Source organism: Poecilia formosa, unplaced genomic scaffold (genome assembly GCF_000485575.1).
Source record: "Poecilia formosa unplaced genomic scaffold, Poecilia_formosa-5.1.2 Scaffold91, whole genome shotgun sequence".
NCBI classification, from domain to species: Eukaryota; Metazoa; Chordata; class Actinopteri; order Cyprinodontiformes; family Poeciliidae; genus Poecilia; species Poecilia formosa.
Window position 1 is genome coordinate 2200668 of NW_006800030.1, and position 6691 is coordinate 2207358.

The 6691-nt window shown below is 47.0% G+C and overlaps 1 long non-coding RNA gene across 1 annotated transcript in view; it reads right to left on the bottom strand.

The window, feature by feature from the left end:
• Positions 1 to 149: 149 nt before the first annotated feature.
• LOC107836832 (uncharacterized) overlaps positions 150 to 6691 on the bottom strand; it is a 19243-nt gene continuing 12701 nt past the window's right edge. The window contains exon 3 of the long non-coding RNA XR_001662799.1: positions 150 to 230. This is a non-coding gene — a long non-coding RNA (uncharacterized LOC107836832). The remainder of the gene's footprint in view (positions 231 to 6691) is intronic.

Genomic DNA, 6691 nt, shown 5'->3' on the forward strand with positions numbered 1-6691 from the left:
GACCCCTCATCCTCCACAACACTAAGAAGGTTAGTGACTTTTTCTATTCAGCTTTGGCCTCCCCCTCCAAGAATACAACCCACTGACCTGCTTCTCTGTCCTCAGAGGTTCCTGTCCCATTGCTGGTGGTTGCCTGTCCCATACCCTGATCCTCAATAAAGAACTTATTATTTTTTACGTTGTGTCTGACTGAAATTTCGGGTCCTCAGTTCTGATCATTACAGAAAAATCTGGCCAAATATGGACCCTTCGTCAGCACAAGAGTGGCGCAGCAATGTTGAAAGTGCGATCAGTCGACTTAATACTGGCATGAATGAGATCATTACCACGCTTCGTAACATGTCTTCTCCCCCTGACCAGGCACAATCACAGACACCTAGCCAACCAGCCCCTGCAGTTCAGCCCGCTGTGGTCAAGGAGCCTCATCTGACCCCTCCTGAGCTATTCAAAGGAGACACTGACCAGTGCCGTGCTTTCCTCACTCAGTGTGAGATCCACTTTGAGTTGCAGCCCTCCTCTTTCCCTACTGAACGTTCTAAGGTGGCATTTGTGATCTCACTTCTGTCCGGTAAGGCCAAACAGTGGGGCACAGCAGAATGGCAGAATGAATCGGATTCTTGTTTGACCTATTCTGCGTTCTCTAAGGAACTGATCAGGGTTTTCGACCCCATCCTCCCTGAGAGAGAGGCAGCTAGGGGGCTACTATCCTTGAAACAGGGGGGTAAGAGTGTAGCCTCTTACATCATTGATTTTCACCTTTTATCTGCAGACAGTAGCTGGAATCAGGAGGCACTAATGGATGTGTTCATGCAAGGTCTTAATGAAAATATCAAGGATGAGTTGGCCACTCGAGATTACCCTAAGTCCCTCAAGGACCTTGAGGATTTGGCAACCAGGATAGACCTTCGTCTCACTGAAAGGAGAAGGGAGAGACGTCACAAGGAGGCCTCATCGGCCCCATTTGGCCACTCAGGCCCTCGGTCCAAAGCCACAAGCTTCTCCCTACCCTCAGTTGAGGCACCAGATCCTGAGCCGATGCAGTTGGGGAGAACAAGGATCTCCATGGAGGAACGTTCTTGCAGAAGGCAGTTTAATTTATGTTTTTACTGTGGAGGCAAGGGTCATATGGCGGCCAAGTGTCCATTAAAAGGGCAGGCTCAGTAGAGGATAGGGGAGTTCTACTGATCCATAGCATGTTGTCCATCTCCTCATCATTTTCTTTCTCTGCTAACCTTGTGGTCTCCTCCATTCCCCACCAGGTATCAGTCTTCATTGACTCCAGAGCTGATACAGAGTTCATGGATGAATCTTTTGCCAGGGGCCTCAACATCAAGCTCCTCCACACTTCATCGGTCCATAATGTTCTAGCTTTGGATGGACATCATATTAGCCAGTCCCACCTCATCACAGAAAAGGTCAGTCTGATGCTTGGTGGTAATCATCAGGAGGAGATCACTTTTGTTATTATCCACTCACCACAGCTACCCATCGTTTTGGGGGCCTCATGGCTTAACAAGCACAATCCTCACATTGACTGGCAGGCCAAGGAAATTTTGGGCTGGTCGAAGTCCTGCTCTGCTACCTGTTTGCTCTCTGCTTGCACCCCTTCTTTTCCAGACAATGCCATCGAAGAAACTTATCCAAAGTGCCACCTGAGTACCATGATCTGAAGGAGGTGTTCAATAAGTCCCGAGCTACAGCCCTTCCCCCTCATAGCCCCTACGATTGTGCCATTGACCTCCTTCCAGGTACATCACCTCCCAAGGGACATTTATATTCACTGTCTGCTCCTGAGAACCAAGCAATGAGGAGGTATGTAGAGGATTCTATAAAGACGGGAATCATTCGCCCATCCTCGTCTCCTGCTGGTGCTGGATTTTTTTTCGTAGGCAAGAAGGATGGGTCTTTAAGGCCCTGTATAGATTACAGGGGTCTTAATGACATTACTGTTAAGAATCGGTATCCCCTTCCCCTCATGAATACTGCCTTTGACCAGATCCAAGGAGCCAAGTTTTTCATGAAATTAGACTTGCGCAACGCATATCATCTTGTTCGCATCAGGGAAGGAGACGAGTGGAAGACCGCATTCAACAACCCCACTGGTCATTACGAGTACTTGGTCATGCCCTTTGGGTTAACCAATGCACCAGCAGTCTTCCAAGCTCTGGTCAATGATGTCTTGAGGGACATGGTTGGGCACTTTGTATTTGTTTTCCTTGATGACATTCTTATCTACTCTCAGGACCTGGATTCCCACAAGTACCATGTTCGGCAGGTTCTTCTCCGCCTCCTCCAGAATCATCTTTTTGTAAAGGCAGAGAAATGCGAGTTCCATACCACCACCACCTCTTTTCTTGGCTACATAATTTCCCCCAACAAGGTGATCATGGATCCCTCTAAGATTTCAGCAGTCTCCGAATGGCCCACACCCACAGACCGCAAAGAGTTAGAGATTTCTTGGATTTGCAAATTTTTACCGTCGTTTCATCCGTAATTATAGCCAAGTAGCATCTCCTCTTCATGCCATTACCTCATCCAAGGTCCAGTTAATGTGGAGCAAGCAGGCAGAGGAGGCTTTCTCTAGACTAGCGGTTCTCAACATGGGCGGTACCGCCCCCCAGGGGGCATTCAGAGGACGGCAGGGGGTGCTGGCGGACATTTTTACAAAAGGGGGGCGCTGGAATGCCTTTGGTGGGAGTTTGGTAGAAGGTAAACTTTACACCTTAAATGCACAACAATGCCAATTTAGACTTTGAGCAACTTGGTAAAACTGTATTGTGTAACATTAAATCATGCTTGGCTGCAACTGTATCGATGGCAGCTCTCCTTCTATTCGCTGTTTGTTAGCTTCTTGGCGCAGCTCCGTTCTCCTGCTACTGGTAGCTAAAATCACGATACCCCCACTGTGTATCCCTCTGAAAAATGAACCCATTTAAATAAAGAAATCCCTCCATAGTGATACCACGATAGAGGGCGTTCATTTTATAGCGTTAACACCGGTGCTGTAAGTGGCCCGGTATGAAACGGGGGTGATAGAACAACACAGCACTTTTAAATTTCAATAATCAGAATACCGAAATTGTTTCCGTTGTTTTAAAAGGTTTGTCAGTCTGCCTTTTCCCCATCGATACGCTTCCCGACCGCCCTGCACCTTAGGGGGTTAAAAAAAAAAAGACGCACACATTGCGCAAAACTCTGAAACAGGACAAGCGGGACATAAAACGGTGCAACGAACTAGATATGAATTATGGCATAAAAACAGAGAATCCGACGCTGAACAGTGAAAAAATCAACACATGATGTGAAACATGATGATTAGGCGGTGCAGCAGGCGATGAGTGAAGATTACTGATGGTGAGCGTCAATAAATGATAAAATAAATCTAGCAACAGGAAATAAACTAAAGTGGACATAGCAATAAACCAAGAGAGGATAATACTAATCAGATGAAAATGGAAATTAATGAAGAACAAAATGCAAGAATAAACTAAGAAACTAAAGTAAATACAGAGGAATAAACTGGTATGGCAAGACCTTTCGATCAATATGGCAAGAATAAACAGACACTATTTCCAGATAAAAGGTAAAATAATATTGTTGAAGTGCCATGGGTTTGATGAGACCACATCTAATACTGAGAATAAATATATCTTACAGACATAACAGTAAAGAACTGATCACTTATTTATGTTTTTAATTAGATTTGATATATTTATTTCTTCAATATTATTTTTCATGTCAGTATTAATGTCATGAGGCTGTTCAGTGACTCCATGACACTTTCAATCTGACTCATTAGGATTTGATTAAGAACCATATTTGTCCTTTGAAATTTCTGTCCAGTAAAACTATTAGTCTATAAATCAATAGACAGGTCTATATAAAGAGATAGTCCATGTTTCTGTCTCATATTTGTATGGCATGAAAAGAACTTTTGTTTTTCCACTGAAAGCTCTGGTTTGCACAATAAATGCCATGTGGGTGAAATTTTATGGATGATACTCTGATGTCCCATTCTCCTGAAGGCAGCACAGAGCTGCACCACCAGAAATCGACAGGAACACTGAAGAGAAGAAGAGCTATGATTAATGTAGTTACAGTTCTATCCATGTTTTAATGCTGCAGAGCTGAGTCGTTTTGCAAATAGATCAAAGTTTAAACTGGCATGTTGTTCATCTTTTATCTGGTCATTTTGTGGAAGATTTAACAACTAGAAAATGACACAAAATAAGAATATTTTATCCACTCTGATTGGCTGCTGTTAGGCCTACCGATTTTACGTTGAATGTTCATTGCATTTTTCTTAGACGCCTGTGAAAATAATTTCTATTACCATGGTTTTTTGTTCTCTGGGAAATTATTCTTGATGATAAATACAGAAACGAGCATAAAAATCAAAACATCTACAATAGCGATAGTAATATTAATGATAAAATAATGGTCAGTGCAAAGTAGCCTGCAAATGTTTTGGTGGGGGGCGGTGAGGGACTTGGATAAGGGTTAGGGGGGCGCTGGCCCATAAAAGGTTGAGAAACACTGCTCTAGACTAAAGTCTCTGTTCACCTCTGCTCCGGTCCCCTGACCCTGCGAGACAGTTTATTGTGGAGGTCGACGCCTCTAGCACTGGGGTAGGTGCTGTCCTAAGTCAACCACTGATGGTCGTATTCATCCTTGTGCCTTCTTTTCTAGGACTTTATCCAGCGCTGAACGCAACTATGATGTAGGGGACAGGGAACTTTTGGCCATCAAGCTGGCCCTAGAGGAATGGAGACATTGGCTGGAGGGGGCCAGGAACCATTTATAGTATGGACGGACCACAAGAACCTGGAGTACTTGAAGGCAGCCAAACGGCTCAACCCCAGGCAGGCTAGGTGGGCTCTGTTTTTTGGACGGTTTAATTTTGCGCTCTCTTACAGACCTGGGACCAAGAACATGAAACCGGATGCCTTGTCAAGAATTCATGAATCCTCTGAGTTGGGGGTCGCTGGTGCAGAGGAGTTTATCCTCCCAGACTCGGTGAGGCTGACTGTGACCATGTTGGAGCTGGAGGAGGAGGTCAGGAACGCCACCCGAGATCTTCCGGTTCCAGCCTCGTGCCCCCCTGACAGGCTGTTTGTCCCGGAACATCTGGTCCCCAAGGTACTCAAGTTCTGCCATAAATCCCATCTGTTCTGTCATCCAGGCATCAGCAAGACCTTACAAATTGTCTGGTCTCAATTCTGGTGGAGCTCAATGACCAAAGATGTTAAGGAGTTCATTACAGCCTGTCATCAATGCTGCCAAGCAAAGTCGTCTCGACGCCCACCCTCAGGGTTGCTGCGGCCCCTTCCCATCCCATCACGCCCTTGGTCGCACATCGCTATGGACTTTGTCACAGGTTTGCCCAGTTCTGATGGTTTCGTTGTCATGTTAACTATTGTTGACAGATTTTCTAAGATGGTCCATCTGGTCCCCCTCAAGAAACTCCCCTCTGCAAAGGAAATGGGGGAGATCATGGCGCGGGAAGTTTTCCGCCTCCATGTGCTCCCCACTGACATCGTCTCAGACAGAGGACCTCAATTCGTCTCTTGGTTCTGGAAGGAGTTCTGCACCTTGCTTGGCATATCTGTCAGTTTATCGTCTGGGTTCCATCCCCAAACTGATGGACAGACCGAGAGGGCTAACCAGGAGACTGAGACCCAGCTTCGTATCCTTTGTGACTCTGACCCTACCAGGTGGTCACACAACCTACCATGGGTGGAACACGCCTTGAATGCGCTTCCCTCTAGCTCCACTGGTCTTTTGCCCTTCTACGTTGTCCATGGGTTCCAGCCACCGGTGTTCACTATTCAAGAGAGGGAGGCTAAGATCCCCTCCGCTTATGCTGCAGCCATGAGGTGCCAACGGATCTGGAGGGAAGCCAGGAGGGCCATGATCAAGATGTCAGAGGTGTAATCCAGATCTGCTGATCGGCACCGTGTCCCGGCACCCACCTACCGTGTTGGCCAGAAGGTCTGGTTGTCGTCTAAGGATCTCCCCCTACGGGTGGAGAGTCGGAAGTTGGCACCTCGTTTCATTGGTCCCTTCCCCATCTCCAAGGTTGTGAACCCAGTGGCGGTCCGGCTACAGCTGCCCTGTTCCATGAAGATTCACCCGACATTCCATGTGTCTCGGGTCAAACCCTACACCTCACCTCGTCTTGAGCCTGCCTCCAGACCCCTCCCGCCCACTCAGTTCTTGGATGGGGACCCCATCTACACCGTACGCCGCGTCCTTCGGTCCAAGAGAAGGGGACGTGGTGTCCATTACCTGGTTGATTGGGAAGGATATGGAACGGACCTGGATTCCTGGTCGTTTTGTCATCGACAAGACTCTCCTGAGGGACTTTCACCGCCTCCATCCTGATCAGCCGAAGGGCCCGTCGGGAGCCAGACCTTAGGAGGGGGGTACTGTCATGTTTCTGGCCTGTCTGCCTGCTATGTTTTTCTCCTTAGTACTCTCCTCTCATCAAGCTCATCTGGTTCACCTGCATGCTGCTGCGCTGGAGCACAATCAGGCTCATGTCTTCCACCTGTTCACCAGCAGTTATATTCAGCTCTCAGGCAGACAGTGCCAGATTTTTGAAAGCCTCAGTGTGAGTAGATGTCCAGCATTTCTTCCTGACCTGACCACGATCTCGAACACGAACACGTTTTTTGTCCCTTGAATTTTC